The following is a 24,540-nucleotide window of genomic DNA, read 5'->3' as shown; positions in this document are numbered from 1 at the left end:
TTTTCTTGCCTAATCGCTATTGCAAGTACTTCCAGTACTATATTGAACAGAAGTGGAGAGAGTGGGCATCCCTGTCTCGTCCCTGATCTTAGAGGGAAGGCTCTCAGTTTTTCCCCATTGAGGATGATGCTTGCTGTAGGCTTGTGGTAGATGGCTTTAATTATGTTGAGGAAGGTCCCCTCTATACCCATTTTGGCTAGGGTTTTCATCATAAAGGGGTGCTGGATCTTGTCAAATGCTTTCTCTGCATCTATTGATATAATCATATGCTTTTTATCTTTTCTTTTGTTGATATGATGGATTATGTTGATTGATTTTCGAATGTTAAACCATCCTTGCATCCCTGGGATGAATCCTACTTGGTCATGGTGTATGATCTTTTTGATGAGTAGTTGGATTCTATTTGCTAGTAGTTTGTTGAGGATCTTTGCATCTGTGTTCATCAGGGATATCGGCCTGTAATTCTCTTTCTTTGTGGTATCTCTGTCTGCTTTTGGTATCAGTGTGATATTTGCTTCGTAGAAACTGTTAGGAAGTGTTTTTGATATTTCAATTTCGTGGAAAAGCTTAAAGAGCATTGGGAGTAAGTCCTCTTTAAAGATTTGGAAGAATTCACTAGTGAATCCATCCGGGCCAGGACTTTTGTGCTTGGGTAGACTTTTTATTACTAGTTCAATTTCCTTGATGGTGATAGGTCTGTTCAGGTATTCCAGGTCTTCTTGGTTCAGCCTTGGGAGTCTGTAGGAGTCTAGGAATTTATCCATTTCCTCGAGGTTTTGATGTTGCCATGGAGTGATCCTCTTGATCCTAATCTCTACTATTCTTGGGTGTTAGTCTCCCATTCTGTTACATTATATTCCACAAATGAGAGCAGTTATTCTATGTCTGTCCCTCTCTTTCTCTCTCTGACTCATTTCACTTAGCATGATACTCTTCATGTTTATCAACTTATATGCAAATTTTATGATTTCTTCTTTTCTAACAGCTGCATAGTATTCCATTGTGTAGATGTACCAAAGTTTCTTTCACCAGTCATCTGCTCTCGGGAACTCAGCTATTTTCCAGATTCTGGCTATTGTAAATAGTGCTGCAATAAACATACAAGTGCAGATGTCATTTCTACTGTATTGCTTTGCATCTCCAGGATATATTCCCAGAAGTGTTCTTGCTGGGTCAAATGGGAGCTCAATTTCTAGTTTTATGAGAAACGTCCATACTGTTTTCCAAAAAGGCAGAACAAATCGGCATTCCCACCAGCAGTGAAGGAGAGTCACCCTCTCCCCACATCCATGCCAACACCAGTGACTTTTGTTCTTTTGTATGTGTGCCAGTCTCTGTGGTGTGAGATGATATCTCATTGTTGTTCTGATCTGAATGACCCTGATGATTATGATCAAGAGCATTTTTTCATGTGCCTTTTGGCCATTTGGATTTCTTCTTTGAAAAATTTTCTGTTTATTTCATTGCCCCATTATCTGATGGGATTGGATGTTTTCTTTTTGTAGAGTTCAACCAGTCCCTTGTATATCCTTGATAGTTACCCCATATCAGAAGGGTATTGGGTGAATATCCTTTCCCACTCTGTAGACTGTCCTTGTATTCTGGTCACTGTTTCTTTTGAGGTACAGAAGTTTCTTAGTTTAAGATAGTCCCATTTGTTTATCTCTGTTTCCACTTGCTTGATCAGTGGCATTTTGTCTTTGAAGATACCTTTAGCTTCAATGTTGTGGAGGATTTTGCCGACCTTTTCTTCAGTGTACCTTATGGACTCTGGTCTAATGCTGAGGTCTTTAATCCATTTTGATCTGCATGGTGTTAGGTAGAGATCTGAGCCCCCCCCCCCCTTTTTTTGCATGTAACTGGCCAGTTTTGCCAGCACCATTTGTTAAAGAGGCTTTCTTAGCTCCACTTCACATTTCTTTCTCCCTTGTCAAAGATTAGATGATCATATTTTTGAGGGTGTGTGTAAGGATATTCAAACCTATTCCTTTGGTTGAGAATCTGGCTTTGTTCCAATACCATGCTGTTTTAATTATTGCCGCTTTGTAGTAGAGTTTGAAGTTGGGGAAGGTGGTGCCTCCCATATTTTTTTCCCCAAGAATTGCTTCAGCTATTCATGGGCACTTGTTGTTCCATATGAATTTCAGGAGTGTTTGATCAATTTCTTTGAAGAATGTCATGGGTACCTTTATAGGGATCGCATTGAATTTGTATAATGCTTTGGGGAGTATTGCCATTTTGACAATGTTAATTCTCCCAATCCATGAACAGGGGATGCGTTTCCATTTCCTTGTGTCCTCTTTTATTTCTTGAAGTAACGTTTTGTAGTTTTCTTTGTAGAGATCCTTTACCTCTTTAGTTAAGCTGATTCCAAGGTACTTGATTTTCTGAGGCATGACTGTGAACGGGATTGCTTTTTTATATCACTTTCTTCTCTCATTATTTACATATAGGAAAGCCATAAAATTTTGGATATTGATATAGCTTGCGACTTTATGATACAAGTATATTGTTTCTAGGAGCTTCCTAGTAGAGGCTTTAGGGTTCTCTAAATATAGTATCCTGTTATTAGCAAATGGTGAGAGCTTTATTCCTTCCTTTCTTATCTAGATATCCTTAATATTTTTTTCTTGCATAACTGCTATGGCAAGTACTTTCATACTATATTGAATAGAAGTGGTGAGAGTGGGCGTCCTTTTCTTTTCCATGATCTTTGGGGGAAGGATTTTAGTTTTTCCCCATTGAGAATAATGCTTGTCATGGGCTTGTGGTAAATGGCTTTGACTATATTGAGGGAAGTTCCTTCAACTGCCATTTTGCTGAGAGTTTTCACCATAATTGGGTTTTGAATCTTATCAAATGCTTTCCCTGCATCTATTGGTATAATCATATGGTTTTTACTTTTTCTTTTATTGATATGATGGATTATGTTGATTGACTTGTGAATGTTATACCACACTTGAATCCCTAGGATGAATCCCACTTGGTCATGGTGTATGATCTTTTTGATGTGTCGTTAGATTCTATTTGCTAATATTTTGTTGAAGATCTTCACATCCATGTTCATCAGGGATATCCTCCTGTAATTTTCTTTTTTCCTATGGTGTCTCTGTTTGCTTTTGGTATTAGAATAATATGTGGCTCATAGAAACTGTTTGGGAGTGTTTTTGTTTCTTCAATTTCCTGGAAAAGCTTGAAAACTACTGCCAGTAGGTCCTCTTCAAATGTTTGGAAGAATTAGCTAGTGAATCCATCTGGACCCGGGCTTTTGTTTTTGGGAAAACTTTTGATTACTGTTTCTATTTCCTTGATAGCAATAGGCCTATTCAGGTATTCCAAATCTTCTTGACTCAGCCTTGGGAGGTTGTAAGAAACCAGGAATTTATTCATTTTTTTCTACGTTCTCTTGTTTTGTGGCATACAGACTTTCAAAGTAGTCTCCAATGATTTTTTAAATTTCTTTGCCTTCCATTGTGATATTCCCCTCTTCATTTCTGATTGGTTTTTTAGGGTTCTCTTTCTCTCTTTCTCTCTCTCCCTCTTTGTGAGTCTTGCTAGTGGTTTATCAATTACTTCTGAGGGCTCAGGGAACTATATGGAATGCCCGGGATTGAACCTGTATTGGACACATGCAAAGCAAACATCCTACCCACTGTACTATCTCTTCTGGCCCCATTAGTTTAATGTATATCTCCTGTTGCTCTTGGTGCTTGTGGGTGTATGACACTTATAAAAATCCTTTTACTGTTGTTTCAGGCAAAATGGAGATAATTATGTTCCAGGATTCCCTGTGTTTATTTATTTGGGTGGGGGTGAGCCACACCAAGAGCTATTCAAGAGAAACCCTTAGTCAGTGCTCAGAGGTCACTCCTCGCAATCCTCAGGGGATCAGACAATGCCAGGAATCAAACTTGTGCCTCCTCGATCTCCACAGACTTGGATGAGCTTCATCCGTAAATGAATCTGTTGAAAAATTCATATATGCGGGTTTTGTGACTCTCACTGATTCAAGAGGGGGTGCCCCCATCCCCTTCTTCTTCCAGAAACCTGGCAGTCATGCCCATGACTGCCTCTGGTGCCATTTAAGCTTATTAACTATGGTCCAGAGGTTCATAAATAAATCTCGAAGAGAGCAACAAACTGTAGAAATGCCTCAGACCCCAAAATAACCATCCAATTAAAACTTTAACTCCAAAAGTATCACCTTATTTAAAATTTTAGAATTCCTGGAGCATATAGCTGCATGACATCTCATACTCTATACCACTGATGTACCAGGAATAGCACACATTGGATAGGATGTAAGATAGAAGGCAACCATCTCAATTAAAAAATATTAGTATAGCCCGAGCACCTTCCTGTCCATCCCAAAGCCGAGCCCGATTTTCTCACATTCCCAGGTCAGTGAATAATTGAACCCGGGATGCCACCTTTTCTCGCACCCACGCCTGGGTGTCCTCTCGAACTCTGGTACATCCACCCTCCCCAAGCATCTTCCTGTCAGTCCCAACGTGGGCCGGTTTTCTCCCTTTCCCGGGTCTACACACTCCCCAACATCCAGGTACCCATAGGGGATGTGGCCTCTGCAGAACTGGGTGGGACCTATTTTGGTGCTACACTTATATTACCCATACCCAGCAATCTGGTGTCACATCTCAGTCTCATGCCACCAAAACAACATGAAGAAACAGTGCAAATCCCCACCATGAGGAGAGGATGATGAAGAGTCCAGAAGCCTCAATAGACATTACTCACAAATGTGACCTCTTCTATAAAGAATTCAGAGATGAAGTAATGCAGATGTTCAATGAACACAAAGAAACAGTGGGACAGATATACAGTAATTAAAGGAGGACATGATAGAAACAATGGATCAGACAATCGAGAAAATACAGGAAGGAATGAGAGCAGAAATAGGAAAGCTACGCTCAGAAGTGTCACAAATAAAGGATTCTGTAGATGAAATAAACTCAGTGTGTCCCCCCAATAGTAGAATGGCTACATCCAAAGACAGAATCAGTAAGCTTGAAGATGAGCTGCAGGAAGCATACAGGCAACAACAAACAATGGGAAGAGACATCAAAATAGCTTTAGAATGAATCAAAGTCCTAGGGGATGATTCCAAAAGGAACAACATTAGAATCATTGGAGTACCAGAAGGTCAGGGAAGTAATCCCAATGAAAAAGCCAGAGTAAAAGAAATCATTGCTGAAAAGTTCCCAGAGCTGGATAATGCAGGCATCCAGATTCAAGGAAGGTGCCAGCTAAAAGAGACCCTAACAAAAACACTCCAAGACATATCATAGTTAGAATGATGGATGCCACGGATAGAGACATAATACTGAAAGCAGCAAGGTCAAAGAAGGAAATCACATACAAAGGAGCACCCTTAGATTCACAGAGGACCTATCAGAGGAAACCCTCCAAGCCCGAAGGCAATGGTGGGATATAGTGAAAAGGCTCAATGAAATGAACGCTTCACCAAGAATACTTTACCTGGCTAAACTCTCACTCAAAATCGAAGGAATGGTACACTATTTTGTGGATAAACAACAGCTCAGGAACTTCATAGACTCAAAACCAAACCTGAAAGAAGGGCTAAAGTGGCTATTATAAGACAAGACAAACCCTACAAGCAGAATAAACGCTTACAGAAAGATGACACAAAACCCCATAACAATAATCTCTCTCAACGTCAATGGTCTAAATTCACCAATTAAGAGACACAGAGTGGCAAAAAGGATTCAGAGACAGAAACCAACATTCTGCTGCCTACAAGAAACACATCTGAACAGTCAGAACAAACACAGACTCAAAGCCAAAGGATAGAAAACAATCCTGCAAGCAAACAACCCCCTTGAAAAAGCTGGGGTGGCCTTACTAGTATTGGACAACATAGATTTGAGGTTGAAAAGATTAGAAGGGACAGTGAAGGCCATTTTTTATTAATCAAGGGATATGTACAGCAGGAAGAAATCACACTCCTAAACGTATATGCACCCAAGGAGGGATCAGCCAAATACCTACAACAACTGATAACAGACCTTAAGAAGAACATTGCGAGCAACACAATAATACTTGGAGACTTCAACACCACCTTATTACCTCTGGATAGATGAAGAAGATTAAAATTCGGCAAGTAAATAATGGATCTGAAGGAAGAAATAGAAGACAGAGGGCTAATAGATCTATATAGGACTTTATATTCCGCCAAAAGAATACACATTCTTTTCCAGTGTACATGGAACATTTTCCAGAATAGATCTCACAAAGCATACCTCAAGAGAATCAGGAAGACAGACATTGTATAAACTATTTTTTCAGACCACGATGCACTGAAGATAGAAGTTAATCATGTACAGACACAGAAAACCAAGTCAAACACCTGGAAATTAAAAAGTTCAATGGTGAACAACGAGTGGGTCAGTAAAGAAATCAAGGAAGAAATCAAAAGATACCTGGAAACAAATGAGAATGAAGACACGAGCTACCAGAACCTGTGAGATGCAACTAAAACTGTATTAAGGGGAAAATTTATAGCTTTGCAAGCATTTCTCAGGAAGGAAAAATGGCCCACATAAATAACTTGACTTCACAGCTCAAGATCTTAGAAAAAAATCAACAGAGGGAGCCCAAATCAGGCAGAAGGAAAGAGATCATAAAACTTAGATCAGAAATCAACGCATGGAAATCCAAAAAACAATCTGAAAGATCAATGAAACCAAGAGCTGGTTCTTCGAGAAAATATATCACAACAGAAACTAAAGAAATTCAAAAAATCATCAGTGACTACTTTGAAAGTCTGTATTCCACGAAACAAGAGAACCTAGAAGAAATGGATAAATTCCTGGATTCCTATAATCTCCCAAGGCTGAATAAAGAAGATATAGAATACCTGAATAGTCCTATTAATATCAAGGAAATTGAAACTGCAATCAAAAGTCTTCCCCAAAACAAAAGCCCAGGTCCAGATGGATTCACTAGTGGATTTTTTCAAATGATAAAAAGGACTTAATGCCAGTTCTTCTCAAGCTTTTCCAGAAGATTGAAGAAACAGAAACTCTCCGAAAAAGTTTCTATGAGACACATATCTCTCTAATACCAAAAGGAAACAAAGACCCCACAAGAAAAGAAAACTACAGGCCAATACCCCTGATAAGTACGGATGTGAAGATTCTCAACAAACTACTAGCAAATAGAATTCAACAACTCCTCAAAAAGATCATACACCACGACCAAGTGGGATTCATCAGGGGATAGAAGGATAATTTAACATTCGGAAATCAATCAACAGAATACATAGTATCAACAAAAGAAAAGATAAAAGCCATATGATCATATCAATAGATGCAGAGGAAGTATTTGGCAAGATCAAGCACCTATTTATGATGAAAGCCCTCGCCAAAATGGGTATAGAAGGGGCTTTCCTTAATATAGTTAAAGCTATCTACCACAAACCTATGGCAAGCATCATTTTGAATGGGGAAAAACTAAGAGGCTTCCTTCTAACATCAGGGACGAGACAAGGATGCCCACTCTCTCCACTGCTGTTCAATATAGTACTGGAAGTACTTTCAATAGTGGCTAGGCAAGAAAAAGATATTAAGGGCATTCAGGTAGGAAAGGAGAAATCAAGCTCTCACTATTTGCAGAGGATATGATGCTATACTTAGAGAACCCTAAAACCTCTACCAAGAAATTCCTAGAAACAATAAACTTGTATAGTAAAGTTACATGTTACGAAATCAATACCCAAAATTCCATGGCTTTCATACACACAAATAATAAGAGAGAAGAAAGTGACATGAAATAACAATCTCGTTACAATCGTGCCATACCTAGGAATCAGCTTAACTAAGGACGTAAAAACCTGTACAAAGAAAACTACAAAACGCTACTTCAGGAACTAAAAGAGGACACAAGGAAATTGAAAGATATCCCCTGCTCATGGATTGGGAGAATTAACATTGTCAAAATGGCAATACTCCCCAAAGCATTGTAGAAATTAAATGCGATTCCTATAAGGATACCCATGACATTCTTCAAAGAAATGGAGCAAACACTCCTGAAATTCATATGGAACAATAAGCCCCCACGAATAGCTAAAGCAATTCTTGGGGAAAAGAAAATGCGAGGAATCAACCTCCCCAACCTCAGACTCTACTACAAAGCAGTAATAATTAAAACAGCATGGTACTGGAATAAAGGCAGAGCCACAGACCAATGAAGCAGGGTTGAATATACTGATACCACTCCCCCTCAAATACATGATCAGTTAATATTTGATAAAGGAGCAAGAAATGTGAAGTGGAGCAAGGAAACCCTCTAACAAATTGTGCTGGCAAAACTGGACAACTACATGCAAAAAATGGGAGATCTCTACCTAACACCATGTACAAAAGTAAGATCAAAATGGATTAAAAACCTCAACATCAGACCAGAATCCATAAGGTACATTGAAGACAAGATTGGCAAAAACCTCCACGACATTGAAGCTAATGGTATCTTCAAAGATGACCCGCCACTGGCCAAGCAAGTGAAAACAGAGATAGACAAATGGAACTATGTGAAACTAAAAGCTTCTGCACCTCAAAAGAAGCAGTGACCAAAATACAAAGACAGTCTACAGAATGGGAAAGGATATTCACCCAATACCCATCCAACAAGGGGTTGATATCAAGGATGTACAAAGCATTGGTTGAACTCCACAAGAAAAAAACATCCAACCCTGTCAAAAAATGGGGTGATGAAATGAACAGAAACTTTCACAAAGAAGAAATCTGAATGGCTAAAAGGCACATGAGGAAATGCTCTACATTACTTAATCATCAGGGAGATGCAGATCAAAACAACAATGAGATATCATCTCACACCACAGAGATGATATCTGGTGACTGGCCCACATCCAAAAGAACAAAAGCAACTGGTGTTGGCGGGATGTGGCAAGAAAGGGACCCTCCTTCACTGCTTGTCAGAATGCCGACTGGTTCAGCCCTCTTGGAAAACAGTATGGATGATTCTCAAAAAATTAGAAATTGAGCTTCCATTTGACGCAATACCACTCCTTGAAATATATTCCGGAGAGGGAAAAAAAATTACAATCGAAATGACATCTGCACTTACATGTTCATTGTTGCACTGTTCACAATAGCCAAAATCTGGAAAAAACCCGAGTGCCCGAGAACAGATGATTGGTTAAAGAAACTTTAGTACATCTACACAGTGGAATACTATGCAGCTGTTAGAAAAGATAAAGTCATGAAATTTACATACAAGTGGTTCTACATGGAAAGTATGCTAAGTGAAATGAACCAGAAAGTGAGGGACAGACATAGAAAGACTGCACTCATCTGGGGAATGTACAGTAACAGAATGGGAGCCGAACACCCAAGAATAGTTGAGATAAGTACCAGGAGGTCTGCTTCATGCCTTGGAAGCCGGCAGCACATGCTGGGGGAAAAAGCAGCTCAGATATAGAAAGGAACACCAAGTAAAGAATTTGTGTAGGATTCACTCAAGATGTGAGATGCGTGCTGAAAGTAGACTATAGACTGAACACGATGGCCACTCAGTACTCCTATTACAAACCACAACACCCTAAAGGAAAGAGAGAGCAAAAGGGAATTCCCTGCCACACAGAGGGGCAAGGTGGGGCAGGATAGGGTGGGGCGGGGTGGAAAGACTACTGGGATCATTGGTGGTGGAGAATGGGCACTGGTGGAGGGATGGGTACTTGATCACTATATAACTGAAAACCAAGCACGGAAGTTTATAATTCTACAACTGTATCTCATGGTGTTTCATTAAAAAAAATTAAGGGGGACTACAACTGGATTATATAGTCTGAGCTTTTCAAACCTCCCCAAAATGTGACACATTGGCAGTGAGAATCCCAGTGACCACAGCTGGGACTCAGACCAGACTGAAGGCATCTGTGAAGCAGTTATTCTGAGACTGGGAGGAAGAAATAAAAGGGAAAAATAGTATACCAAAAAATATTAGCATAAAAGGCTCAATGTGTTACAACATATTAGTAATCTCTTATAAAAGGGCTAAATGGCTCCAGGCTCAGATATAACAATCTTCACACACTTTCTTCTAAGGAAAGTCTTTTTGATCATTTTTAGAGAATTATTCATAACAAGCAATACAAAATAAATTATTTAGGGCCTGCTATTGGGGCAGGCTTGGTTGGCAGTGGGAAAATTCAAAATAATGGTGGTGGGATTGGTGTTGGAGTATTGAATACGATGAATATTGTGAAAAGAAAGGAAAGAAAAGAAAAGAAAAAAGAAAGAAAAGAAACTGGGCCTCTTGCACACAAAGCATCTCTCCAGTCCACTGAGTTTCTCTCTGGCCCATGCTTCTCTATTTTTGACCCATTCATTTTTTACTGAGAGTGAAAAAGAATTTATTTATAAACTGAAGCAAAAGAATAAGAGTAAGTGGTGATTAAAAAATTCCAGAGTTTAGTTGGGAGGTGATACCATTTACAACACTATGTATTCTTCCTCAAACCTTGCTCTGTAACTGTCGGAGATGCTTCCAGAAGCAAGTGTCAGAATCAACATGTGCTACTGGAAGTGAATCACTTAGATCTTATGTCTGTACCCTTCAGGAATTGGGGCAAAGCAGTCTGCATCTGAACCACATTTCTCAGGTGAGTAAAACCCTAAAAATTGAAAATGTCTGTTCTGTTTTATATTATGAATGAGTTTTACAATTTTGATGATTGACAAACTGTCTTTTTATTTTGTGGGCATGGGGGAGGGTACCCCAGCAGTGCTGGGGGTCCCCTTCAATGATTCTCAGCCAAAAGAAAGGAGGTGTAATGCAAGGCCAGAGACTGTGATGATGGGGAATTCTCTGGAGCTGGGGACACTCATGATGCTCCAGGGATCGTATGACACTGCAATATAAGCCAGCAGTGTGGTTACTGCTATACTATCTCCTACTCCTGAAAAACTGCCTTTCTTCTTGGGGCTGGAGGAAGCAGCATGCCCAGCTGTGCTCAGGGTTCACATCTGTGTGGGGACCAGATACTGTGTCATGATTCGAACCATTGTCTGGGCTGCAGCCCTATGTGAGGCAAATGTTCGGATTTATGGACTATCTATCCCATGAGGAAACTGTCTTTATTGTTTCCTTTTGGGCTTTTGGACTCTACCTGGTGGTGATCAGGGCTTACTCCTGCTCTGTACTCTCTCCTGGCAGAGCTTAGTGGACACCATATGCAGTTTCAGGCATTGAATCCAGGTCAGCCGTGTGCAGGTGTGTTTCCTTTTTTACTGTACCATCTCACTAGTTTATATCTCTAGTTTTTTCATTAGAAAAAAGAAGAGAAACATTAAAATACTCAAATAAGTCAGATTTTGTTTCTTTGATTTTCATCTATATATGACAGGACTTAGATGATACAACTGAAAAGCCATAAATAAAAATACTATAGGAACCAGAGTGATAGTACAGTGGGTAAAGCATCGCATGCAGCTGACCCGGGTTCAAGTCCTGCATGCAATTGACTGGGGTTCAATACGTGGCACCCCACCTGGTCCCTGAGTCTGATCCCTGAGCTCAGAGCCAAGAGTAAGCCATGAGAACTACCAAGTGTGGCTCAACAACAAAAACAAAAAATATACCATAATACAACTCAAAATTAAGAGCCTGAGCATTTGTGGATTTCGACAGGCCAGCTCCAGTCTCAGATTCAGGGAAGCTGCAGCCATTTAGCTTAGGGGTGAAAAGAATGTGTGCTCCAAAGGCTGGATCATCTGGCCAGTTATGAAAAAAGAAACTCCACATAAGTGTTGTCCACGGCTGATCTGGAGTTGATTGTAAACTGAGAAATGAACTTCCCAAGTTCCAGGAAGACCTCAGACATGTGCAGAGCCTGCCCCATGTTCTCCCCTCCGGACTGAGGTTGCATAGGAACAGGCTTCGCTCTGAAAAAAATATTTTAGACTCACGATTCCTTTTCCTCTAAAATAATGAGATTAGTGCTGGAGAGATGGCTCAAACGGTCTGCCTGGCATTCCTGAGGTTCTGAGTTTGATCCCCAGCTCTGCTGGCTGTGGTCCTGGTGATCCCTGAGTTGACCAGGATTATCCTAGAGGTTTTTCAGATGTTGTGGATAATTGTTTCCTTTCATAAAAGATCTGCATTTACTACCGGTATGGAATAAGAGTATTCCTCTTTCTGATTCCAACAGGTATGGCTCTCCTCACTGTATATATTTTGGTTTGGGGGCCATACCGCTTTAGTGCTTGGGTAGTCACTCTCATTATGGTGCTCAGGGAACATGCAGTGCGAAGGATTGAACCTGGGACTCTTGCATGCAAGCCTCATCTAGCCATTTCATCCATCTTCCCAATTCCTCTAAATTAGTTAAAACAACACCTGCATTTCATTAAAAAATTTAATAAAGATAACAACATGCAAAGTTCCCTTGATCCACTCTACTCTGCCTCCTGCCACAATCCACTCCTAAGTTTTTAAGTTATAATTTTAGGTGCTTTCTGCTAGGAGTGAATGAGGCACTACTGGCCTCTGTTGAGTAGAGACCAGGAATGTTACTAATCCCACAACAGGAATTATTTATTATTTCAGCAGCACCTCAGGAGAGCAAGGAACAGCATAAATATTCAAATCGACGACTTTGCATCACACCTTCTCTTGGAGATTCCATTTCTCCATGAGTAAATGGTACTAGTATTGTGGACTATTTTAGGATTGTTAGACTGAATATAATAAATGAATAGACTCAAGGCATTCAAGTTATGACTCAACCTCTTTTGATACTTGGCAGATTTTAAAATGAGATCTTGTTAAAGTTTACATTTCTTTGGACAGGTGAGATTGAAATATTTCCATAAGTGAATTTTGTGATTTGCATACATTTTTCTGTGATTCTTCTATTTCCATCCTTTTCTCTGTTAACATTGGTCAATGTCCTGCTTCCTTATGTTTTTAATTCAAGTGCTTCTAATAGCTTGTGCCGGTAAAATAAAATCAGATTGACTGGAATAACAGATGATCAGTCCGAGGCACTATATCCCAAATAAATCAGAAACGCACCATTTTTTTTTATAGAGTTGATCTTCCTAAGTATTAGGGGAGGGAAGGGACAGATATGACACAACGCTTGCTGTCCCCTGCTGGGAGAGCTGGAGCTTACACTTTATCCACATACCAGAGGGGCTTCACCCCTTCCTAAGGAGTCCTTGGCAAGTCTCATCCCTCCCAGACCCCTTTCCCCACTCACCCCATCACTGATTCCACTGTCAGGGATTCCTAGGTCAGGATAACATGATAACATGGGAGTCCAACAAGCCTTCAGAGATGGAGCCCAATTGGGTACATCATCAACAGAAGACTGTTATTAATACAGGACTTGAGCCATTCTCCCAAGCAGAGTTATTTTCTCAAAATAAGCCCAAAACCCCAGGGTTCGAGTGAATGAAGATTGTTTCCAAAAAAAGCTGCCAAGAGTCCAGGGGAGTCTTCTGTCTGGTGATGCATATATGCTTACTAGCCTTAGACGTGGCATACCTGGAGCCTTTCCCACTGTGGTGCTGGGTATGAGTTATTTTATATTTATTCCTCCAAACACCATAGGACCAAGACACTTCGTCATTTTAATTCCTATTTGGAGATGAGGCTTAGACAAAGCCAGTGCATAGTCAGAAGACATAGAACTGCAAACCAAACTTTGAAAGTTTTAGGCCCTCGGTGCCTCTGATCTGTACAACTGAAGTATTATTTTCCCCTATTTTTACATACAAAAGTTGTTTTCTCCCAGTTATTCTCAACAGAATGGGGCACAGACATTCTTCTCTCTGAAGGGGAGCCAAAAGCCTCCATACTTAATCTTCCCACTGTGACCTCAATTGAGCCCCATGTTTCTCCATACATATTTACAGTGTTTGAGGGAAAAGGGGAGGAGGCTCACAAACAGTACTCAGGGGACCCAGGGGTTAATTCTGCCAATACTCGGCTTGGTATGGCAGAGATACTCATATCATACAATGTTTATGGGCAGTCAGGCCATGCCTGATATTGCTTGGGGGACCATGTACTAAAGTTGGGGTCTTCACATACAAGGCACAGACTCCAACCTTTTGAGCTATTTCTGTTGGCACGCAAGTAAAATGTTTATTGGATTTTTGTTTTGTTTTGTGTTGTTCTTTGAGTCACACCTGGTGACCTCAGGGGTTTCTCTTGGCTCTGCACTCAGGAACTGACTGTTCTTGGTGGTGCTTGGAAACCATATGGGATGCCAGGGATCAAACCCGAGTCAGCTGCATAAAAGATAAATGCCCTACCCGTTGTACTATCTCGAAGACCCCTGACCCCCAAAGTTTACCATTTTAAACTTCATTTCAGTGAGGCAGAGAGGGGAAATCCTCTTCTCTATGAGAGTTGACTGTCTGGCACTTGACAAGGCCAGGCCTCAAGAGATGAGAACTAAGTGGGATAGATATATTGGTGGAGGCTCGGGGGGGTGGCATTTAGCTACTCCTCCCACTAACATCTATGCTCAGCCCCAACTAAGCCAGTCAAGCTTCATCCTATAAGGTCACTGGGTGCATCCTGTATTGATTTTCAAAATTCTTATTTTATTGCCAAGGAGTTATGATTTCTAAATAGTACTACTTCTTGGGAAAAAGAAGTGGTAAAGCCAAGCTCAGAAGATTCCTTCTCTGGCTTCCTTTAGTCGTCTAGTATCTTCAGTGTGATGGGCCTGATATGAGAATCAGAAAGGAAAGCTAGAGAACTTCCAGGAGAAATTGTACGTGTCTCCTTGACAATCATCCCCACCCTGGCTGTTCCTCCAACCAATTCCTGGGGTCCTTATCTCCTTTCTTCTCCCTAGTCCCTTTGTTAAGAGCATTATGGACTTTATATTTGTGTCTCTTCCCTCTCTTCCTCCCAAAATCTGCTTGAAATAAAGTTCTCAATATGATGTATTAAGTGGGGGCTCTGGGGAGGTAATTAGATTGTCGGGTGGAGTTCTCATGAATGGGGTACATGGCCTTGAGAGGAGAAACTAGAGAGTAAGAGAGCTCTTTCCACCATGCAAGAATACAGTGGAAAGGTAGAAAATTCAGTGGAGGAAAATACAGCACTGAGAGCTCTGGCCTTCAAAGTGAAGAGTCCTATTCCCAAAGGAGAAAAAGACAGTTCTGGGGTTTGTAAGTCACCAGTACATGGTGCTCAATTACAGCGGCTGGAGCAGACCTAGATTAGCAGAGATAAGCTGGAAAATCACTGCCCTGGTGACATTCGCTGCTGCCACAACAGTGAGGTACAAATTGAACTTGCACCTAGGTCAGTTGTCTGCTCACCTCACTCACTGGGAAACTGGAATGGGTTAGAATTGGAAGATTTGGTGCATGGAAAAGTAACTTCTAGGCCTTGAGAGTTACATCCAGAGTGGAGGCCTGGAGTAGCTTGAGTTCTGGCTGTCCACAAGAACTTGAGGCTGTATCTCAGTAAGTGGGTAAGTCCGTGACAGAGGAGCTAACACCTCTCTTTTTTCTGTGGGCTGCTGTGAGCATTGAACCTGGCCATTGTTTGGAGATCTGGACATGGATCCCTGATGGTCTGTTATGGTTGTGTTGCTGAGTCGGGTGCAGCATCTGGCCTCAGTGGGTGACACCCACCTTGTCACAAATGTCACCAGTGTGAGTTCAAAGAGCGTGGGCATGTAGGACGCAAGTCTTCAGGTGGTTGAGAGCCATTTCCCTGGCTGGCCCATGGCAACGAACAAAGAAAGGATGGGGAAGTAGGGGAATGGAGGAATAGGGCCCCAGGCTGGTTGGTAGTCAGGTACCCATTTATTTAATTCTCATCCTCATCCTTACAGTTTCATTCTCCTGCCTCTCTCTTATAGTTATTTCTTCCTCAGCATAGTTAGATTTCTCCCCCTCCCCATTTATAGTGTACTAATTTCTCTAACACACTTGGATCTCTCCTCCATTATTTAGCAATGTCCTTTTTGTATGGACACAGCAAGACAGTTAATTTTATAACATGGGAGTTAATTGACTTTGAATAATATTTACCCCTGGGCATCCATCATATTTACTTGACTTAAGCCTCAGTTGCCCTTACTTCCTAACACTCCCAAAAGGAGGGCCCAGCAAGGCACAAGGATAGACTCAGGGCAAGTTGTAAGCTACCCTGGCATCGGAGAGGGACAAGTCAAGTGCCATAAGAAGTATAAGTTAAGAGCATGGTCATGGAACAAACTCTCATGACACAAAAGGAAGTAACTGAATAAGAGGTTAGGAAAGACTAACCTGGCCTGAGGACTTTAGTCTGGGATATATAGCAAGATGTCCCCAGGCTGAATATATCCCAGAGAGGCAAAAAAAGTACAGTAGAAATTACATCTACACTTCTATGTTCATTGCTGCACTGTTCACAATAGCCAAAATCTGGAAAAAACCTGAGTGCCCAAGAACAGATGACTGATTACAGAAACTTGGTACATCTACACAATGGAGCACTATCAGCTGTTAGAAAAGATGAAGTCATAAAATTTACATACAAGTGGTACTACATGGAAAGAATCATGCTAAGTGAAATGAGTCAGAAAGAGAGGGACAGACATAGAAAAATTGCATTCATCTGCAGAATATAAAGTAACAAAATAGGAGACTAACATCCAAGAATAGTCGAGATAAGTACCAGGAGGTTCACTTAATGGCTGGAAGGCCAGTCGCACATCCTAGGGGAAAAGGCAGCTCAGATAGAGAAGGGAGCACCAAGTAAAGAAAGGGTATTGGGAGGATCCTCCCAGGATGGGAGATGCATGCTGAAAGTAGACTATAAAGCAAACATGATTGCCACTCAATGCCTCTTTTGCAAACCACAGCACCCAAAAGGAGAGAGAGAACAAAAAGGAATCCCTGCCACAGAGGGGGGGGGAATGGGGGTGTGGGAGGTATACTGGGATCATTGGTGGTGGAGAATGGGCACTGGTGGAGGGATGGGTACTTGATCATTGTATAACTGAAACTCAAGCACAAAAACTTGTAAGTCTGCAACTGTACCTCATGGTGTTTCACTAATAAAATTTTTTTAAAAATGTCCCCATGAAGAGCCACTCTATAACGCTTAAATATCTCTTACATTGTTTATATAAAATGACTAGAAATATTAGTAAGAAGTAAATTTACTATGATTGTTTAAATGGATTATTAGATGAGGAAAGGAGAAAGCAATACACCCTAGATGGGATCCCGCCCTTGAGCGGATCTTCTAGTAAACTAGAGTGCTGAACCTCCAGATGAGATTTCATCCTTGAGTTAATCTCCTAGAAGAACTTCCCCTGAAGGAGGGACTTTACATCTGTTTGTTGTTATGATGTTGTTTAACCCCACCTATGTGTACCCCTACCCTTCATTATTTCAATGTAAGGAGAGAGAAAGAAGAGAAGAAACAACTATGTTGTAGGAAAATGAATCTGTAAGGATTAGGATGAGAATAAAATAAATGGCTACCAACTGACTACCAACCAGCCTGGGACCCTGTTCCTCCCTTCCTTTGTTCATCTGTTGCCATGGGACAGTCAGGAAAATGGTTCTTGAGGCATGCACTTTTACCACCGAGTCATACCACCAGACACTGAATATATTTACCAACTCTAACTAAAGAAAGGCTAAGTCTCAGCATTGCTAGAAAAGCCCCCCCCCCCCCAAATAAATGCACTGTAGCTCTGTCGTCCTGTTGTTCATCAATTTGCTCGAGCAGGCACCAGTAATGTCTCCATTGTGGGACTTGTTGTTACTGCTTTTGGCACGGGTAGATTGCCAGGCTCTGCCGTGCGGGCAGGATACTCTTGGTAGCTTGCTGGGCTCTCCAAGAGGGACGGACTTCACGCAAGGCAAAAGTCCTACCCACTGTGCTATCACTCCAGCCCTGCTGTGCCCACCCAAATAAATAAATAAATAAAATAGGAGCCAGTAATATGGCTCAGAGAACTGCAGACTTACTTTGTGTGCTGGAACTCAGGTTCAATCCCAGGCACTGCATGATGATCTATGCATGGCTGGTGCGAATCCTGAGCATCAAGCTGGGAGTAACCTAAATGTGGCTAAAAATAAAACTAATAATAATAATAATAATAATAATACGCAAATAAAGAAAGGAACTCACTTGACCAATAGAGCCCCGGCAGCCAAAAAAATCCATAGTTCAATCGCTGCCATGCCACTGTACTCATGACCAATCTTCACAGGCGTGGACTAACGTCTGCTGAAAAACTCAGAGTTTTGTGCTCAGAGTTTTGTGACTGATATCTCCAGGCTCACACAGAATCAGGAATGGACCACCTTTCCCATCTCCCTGTTCTTCTAGAAGCCTGGCAGTCCTGCCCACGAGTTGCCTCAGGCACCATATAAGCTCATTAACGGCCATAATCCAGAGACTCACAAAGAAGAGAGCAACAAGCTGCAGACATGACTGCAGACCCCAAAGTCATCACCAGTTAAAAACTTGACTCCAGATGTATTAACCTATTTAAAATTTTAGAATACCTGGAGCATGCAGCCGAATTTGTGGTCATGCAACGTCTCATTCTTCTATACCTCTGATTATACCAAGAGTAGCACACCATATTGGGTGGGGTGCAAAGTGAGGCAACTTATCTAGAATACATATTTAGCACACAAGGTTCAACCTATAACAGCATGTTAGTAAATTCTTACACAAGGGCTTAGTGGCTCCAGGCTGAGATATAACAATCTTCACACACTTTCTTCTAGGAAACTTCAATCATTTTGGCAGATTATTCATAACAAGCAGTGCAAAATAAATTATTTAGGGCCTGCTATGGGGTAGGCTTTGGTGGTGGGGGGGAAGATTCGAAATATCGATCATGAAAAGGTGTAATGGTGTTGGGATTAGTGTTATTGAATGTAATAAATTATTGTGAACAACTTTATAAAATAAAATTAACACAAAACACACAAATAAAGAGGTGTAACCGTCTTGTCTCAGGAATAATGGCTTGATTGCTTCAAACATGGAGAGAGGTCAATTTCATTGTAAATCTCTGATAAAGATAATAATCTTCACATTTTTGTGCCCTATTGGCTCCTGGTAGGAGTCTTTGGACACAGAAAACACTCAATACATTTGGTTCTTGATGTTCTCTGTTACTCAGATCTCCAGGCTTAGAGCAGAGCAGCAGAGTTGTCCCCAGAACAACCTACAAGGGCAGCGGCCTGGGTTGGCAGAAAAGCTGTGGCATTCGCCTAGGGAGGGTCTGTGCTATAGTTCTATGGGATCCAGAAGTTCCTTCCTAGAAGTTCCTAAAAGTGTGCAACAACATAAGCCCTTTAAAAGTAGCATTGGTTTATAGTATCATATGGGTGCAGCCACGTAAGTCTTAATTTTAAATATTAATATCTAAACAGAAATATTCAGAATTTCCATTGACCTTCCTCATTCACCTGAATGTCTGAACTCAGAGACAAGCACCTTCCATCAGCTGTGCCCTACCCTCAACCTTGCAGGAAGCAGATGCCGAGTGAAGCAATGATCAAACTGCCCAGGATGCAGGAAAAAGCAGTTGTGTAAACACACAAAAAATAAAAAGGCCGGCGGTCAGGCCATTTCCCCACTCCACGGAGGTCGATGGCGATGGTCAGGCGAAGGAAGGAAACGAGGCCAAGCTGGTTGGTCTTAGCAGCGATTTATTACATGGAAGAGATGTATGTCATGGAGGCCTCAGGAATCCTCAAGCACGTGCACCCTTGTTCTCTCAGCTTCTGTCCTGAGCCCCATCTTCCCAGGTTCTCTGATGCACGTGTCCCCCCAGAGAGCCCTGAAATCTCCCTTATATAGATCATAGTACCTCTAAAGGGCGCAATATAGTGATGTCATCAAAAGGAGTTACAGAAAGAACATTGAGGCAAAACATACATTGTTTCTTTACATCCACATTGTTTCTTTACATCTGCAGGCCAGTAATCCTGGCCTCACCTTTTTACAAGCTACAAGCACTTAGATTAGCACAACAAAGACCAGTCTGCTAGAGTTTGGAATCTACATCACCAAAATCAGCCAGCCTGGAGCCAGGCATCTACATCCCAAAGACCAGGCCTGGTTTAGCACCTGGGATCTGTATACCTAAGGCCAGCTAGGTTCCTGTGAGATAAGAGAAACTACCTCAATATACTGAAATCATTTACTGAAGGCAGTTTGAAGGGGAGAAAGCAGTCTCATCCAAGCTAGTCAGGACACACAGGAAAACTGCTTCTAGGACGTGTTTCTCCTCTCCTTGTCCAACCAACATATTGTTGGGATCGGGAGTTCCCTAGCCCTGGGAGGCGCAGAGAGACCAGATAGACACAATTCCTGCAGGGGTAAAAACAGGGTTTATTTAGACCAGCATGCTGGGGCTCCACAGCATAGCCCAGAGTGGGCAGTGACTGAGAGCCCCGAGCTTCTTCAAAGGGGATCTTATATAGGCCTTCACTGGCCGTTACAGCAAGGCCCGCACATTTCATAGCCAATAGATTTGTAACAACATATACTTTCCTAACCAATCCATTTAAAAGTACCTCACTCTTTAGCCTATAGATTCAAAGATCAGCATTTAAAAGTACATCGATTGTCAGCACAAGCAAGGTTATAGCCGGAATCATTAAGCCTTAGGTAATCTCCCTTGACCATCCACATTTTGAGTTACCCAAGTCTGCAGGGTGCTTTAGTGAGACAATACACTCCAGGAAAGGACAATTTCCCCCAACCACCGCATCTGCATCCTGAGTTATCCTTTACCCAAGTCTGCAGGGTGCTTTACTGAGACAATACAGTTCAGGAACAGTAAATACACCTGAATCCTGTCACACTTGGTTTAGAAAGAAGTTATGCCCTGTTCACTTTCCAAGTCCCCTCTCCCCCAGGTGCAAAGCAGCCAAGCAGTTTTACAGAAAGCAATGTTGCAAGTTAGCTGAAGCACACAAAAATTTGATGCCCTAATATGGATTCTTTCAATATAAGCATACATAATATTAATCATTTTGTATGGACACAGTAAGAAATACTTTGAGCTTATAGAATTGCTCTCCTAAGGCCATCTCGATCTCAGACTGCAGTGCTCGGGCCAGATATCTTTCCTATTCCTAGCAACAGGGCCCTAGTCTCGTCGTTACTTTTGGATCATGACATCATTTGCCTATGATCAACCTCTTAACTTATAGTTAAGAATCGTGGCACCTTGGCCTGGCCCATGGCGAAGCCAGGGTAGCACATAACTTATCGGCTTGCCCTGGTTCCATCCAGTCCCACGTTGGGACCCTGCCCTTGGGGTGCTAGGAAGTGGGGGCAACTGAGGCTTAAGTTGAGAAGGCAGATACCCAGGAGTGAATAATATTCTAAGCCAATCAATTCCTAAGTTACAAAGCACATTAGTTAATTGTCGTCCTGTATCTATACAGAAGGACATTGTATTAAAATAAACTGCTCAAAAGACATAAGGAGAGGAGAAAGGCAATATTAACTTACAGTACAGCTTCAGTGTCTAAGAAGGATGAGACCTTACGAATTGGTTGGGCAAGAGAGCATAGAAGTAGTTACAGACAGACAAAGTAATGGGAATGACTCGGGAGCACTATGATGGGTGCAACCTGATAAACCTAAGCTCCGTGTACTCCAACAAGCAGTAACCTTGAATCAAGGAGAAATGAACACATTCTGAGGGTCACTTTGCAATGCATACAACTGTCAAATCACTACAGTGAACACCCAACATGAAAATAATGCCCAGTGTACAATGTACTTCAACCGAGCAAAGAAAATAAAGGAGAAATTGGAGCCTTCAGCCTACGCCCCTGCCCTTGACTGCCCTGTGACTGTGGGTGTCCATGCTGACTCCACTCCACGTCTCCCCCACCCTCTACCCCCACTGGCCCCTTCTGCCCAGAACCTCTCCTGACTCCGTTTCCTTGAGTGTCAGAGTCCTTCATCTTCTGCTTCCTGAACAAGGCATCTGGAAATGACTCACATCTCAGACCTCAAGCCTTGGCACCTGTGCTCTCCCCACCTGTTACTGGTGCTCCCTTGCTCTTCTCGGCTGCATAGTGTCAGACTCCAGAGGCCAGGAACCCCCTGCCTCACACCGAGCACTGGCCTGAGTACCCTTTGGCCACTGGAAAGGCATTTCCCCACACAACATGTCCATGTTGCCCATTTCCACATGCAGGGACACTCGACGTTTGGGACCAGTATGCAGCCTCCAAACTGGTTCTTCCAAAGGTACTTCCTGATCATTCTGCAGTGCACACAAGCTTCAAATAACTGTGCTTAACACCCCGAACCCAAGACCCTGACCCATTCCAGAAGCTAAGTAGAGGTCTTCAGAGTCCTCTTCTACTGTTGCCAACTGGAGTGATTCTTATCTTTGGCCATAGATGCTCAGCCCTCAGAATATCTGCCCATCTACCTGACTAGGAGGGTGTCCCTCAGCAATGCCCAAATGCACCCCAGCCTTCAGGCCTTATTATTTGACTACTTTCTTCTCCTTATTACCTGGCCAGTTCCAACAGGACACCAGATGCTGCCTTTCCTTTTCTAACTTCCTACAGCTGTCTTGAGCCTCAAGTTCTGATGTGAATGAGAATTCAGTCAGGGGATTTTGAAATGCCTGAATAACCAGGAAATGCCTGAATGAATGAAATGTTAAATCCACTTTAAGATTGAAGTGACCAGGCTGTCCTCTTCTTCGTAACCTGAATTTTGTGCCTTCATTCAATGCATTGACATTTATTTGATGAATAGTGGTTGTACCTCAAATGAAGAGTCAAAGTAAAAGACAATGCCCTGTAGCAGTTCACCAAGTCCTTCCTCCATGCACTCACACCTGCCTGCATTTTATGAATGCCCAACCAATGGGTCTATAAAAAAATCAAATTGCAAATGATCAAATTGCAAAGATGAGAGTTTATGAATCCCATATATCACTAATCCTAAAATGCACATTTCAGCATGTCAAAAATCAGACAAATCCTATGATCAATTATATAACTTAACAATATTTATTTTTATGGCAATTTTTGAATAGCATGTTTACCATTTCAAGGGCTTCATATTTGATGAAATATGATAACTTGATTGCTGTGGTTAAATTGAAGGCTATTAGTAGGATAAAATGGGACTGACTCTAACAAGACGGAATTTTGTAGAGATAAACAATATAGTCCTGCGCTTAAGTCTAAAAAAATCAATCCACAAGTAAATGATAAGGACATTTTGGTTTGAGTTCAGCTCCTGCCATGGCAGCTGACATAGGTTTGAGTGTATAGCGATGCTGCTGCTCCAAACGCTAATGCAATTGGAGGCTGTGTGACTAGAAATAGAGTGTTTGAAAACAGGGGAGAATATCTTGTCATTATTTTCATCAGCGCCACCCTAGAGGTGCTTGGGGAACCTGGGAACCATTCCCAATGACCTTCATCTGCTGGGCTGTCCTGTCCACTCAGTGCTTACTTGCTTGAGTCTGTGGTACTCAGAAGTCATGGAGGAAAACGTCCCTGTCATGCTGGTATCATGTGATGCCAGGAACAGAACATCCTAGACCTGTGCTCTGCCACTTGAATGATCTCTCTCTTCAGCCCTTTGTGCCATATTCTTTGGCCAGATTGGAATATTTTATTGGCATATTGGAAGAGGTCCATTCATACACCAGAGTGGATGTCTTTATAAAATTGCGTTTTGGCATTAAGACCTCACAGCAAAGCCTGGAAAGCTACCCGTGATGTATTCAATATGCCAAACACAGTAACAACTAGTCTCACAATGGAGACTTTACTGCGCCCGCTCGAGCAAATCAAAGAACAAGGGGAGGACAGTGCTACAGTGCATTAAGACCTATGACCTTCTCTTCCCTTCACTTTGCTGCTATTGTCGCCCTGGGGAAGGGCTCCACACCCTTATTGATGGTGTTCCAGAGACAACATGCTTCTTTCTGAGTGGTGCCGAAGATTGCACTTGGCACGTAGAGTGGGACCGGGATTCAACTTATATCCTCAGGCTTGCAAGGCAAGTATTCTGGCCCTGAGAGAGCTCTGGGTAGCCCAGTTATCCGCTGAGAGGTGACTTTATAAGAAATTGCTTGAGTAAATATATTATTGAACTGATCATAACAACATGTTGAACAGACCAGGGTAAATCAGAGGGGGACAGGTCAGCCCAGTGCCCACCCAAGCAGAGACCCCAGCAGCTGCTTGCTCCCACAATCCAAAATGGCTGCCACACCATTGGCCTGACTCCCAGTCTTAGTTTTGATCCCCCTCCAATTTACCTCCATCTGTTCAGCCATGGCTGGGTTTGAGATTAATTGAGGCTTTTGATCGCTTTTGAGATTTATTGGTGGGTCTCTGAAATAAGGCCGATAAATGAGCTTGCATAGCTGACCTCACTGAGATATAATCTGCTAAAAATTTGAGTATGTGGGTTTTGTGGCTGAAATCTCCATGCTTTCTTGGGGTTGGGATGGGATACATTCCCCCACCTCCCTGTTCTTCTGGA

This window comes from Sorex fumeus, unplaced genomic scaffold, assembly GCF_029834395.1.
Source record: "Sorex fumeus unplaced genomic scaffold, SorFum_2.1 ptg000131l, whole genome shotgun sequence".
NCBI classification, from domain to species: domain Eukaryota; kingdom Metazoa; phylum Chordata; class Mammalia; order Eulipotyphla; family Soricidae; genus Sorex; species Sorex fumeus.
This window is presented reverse-complemented; position numbering follows the sequence as displayed.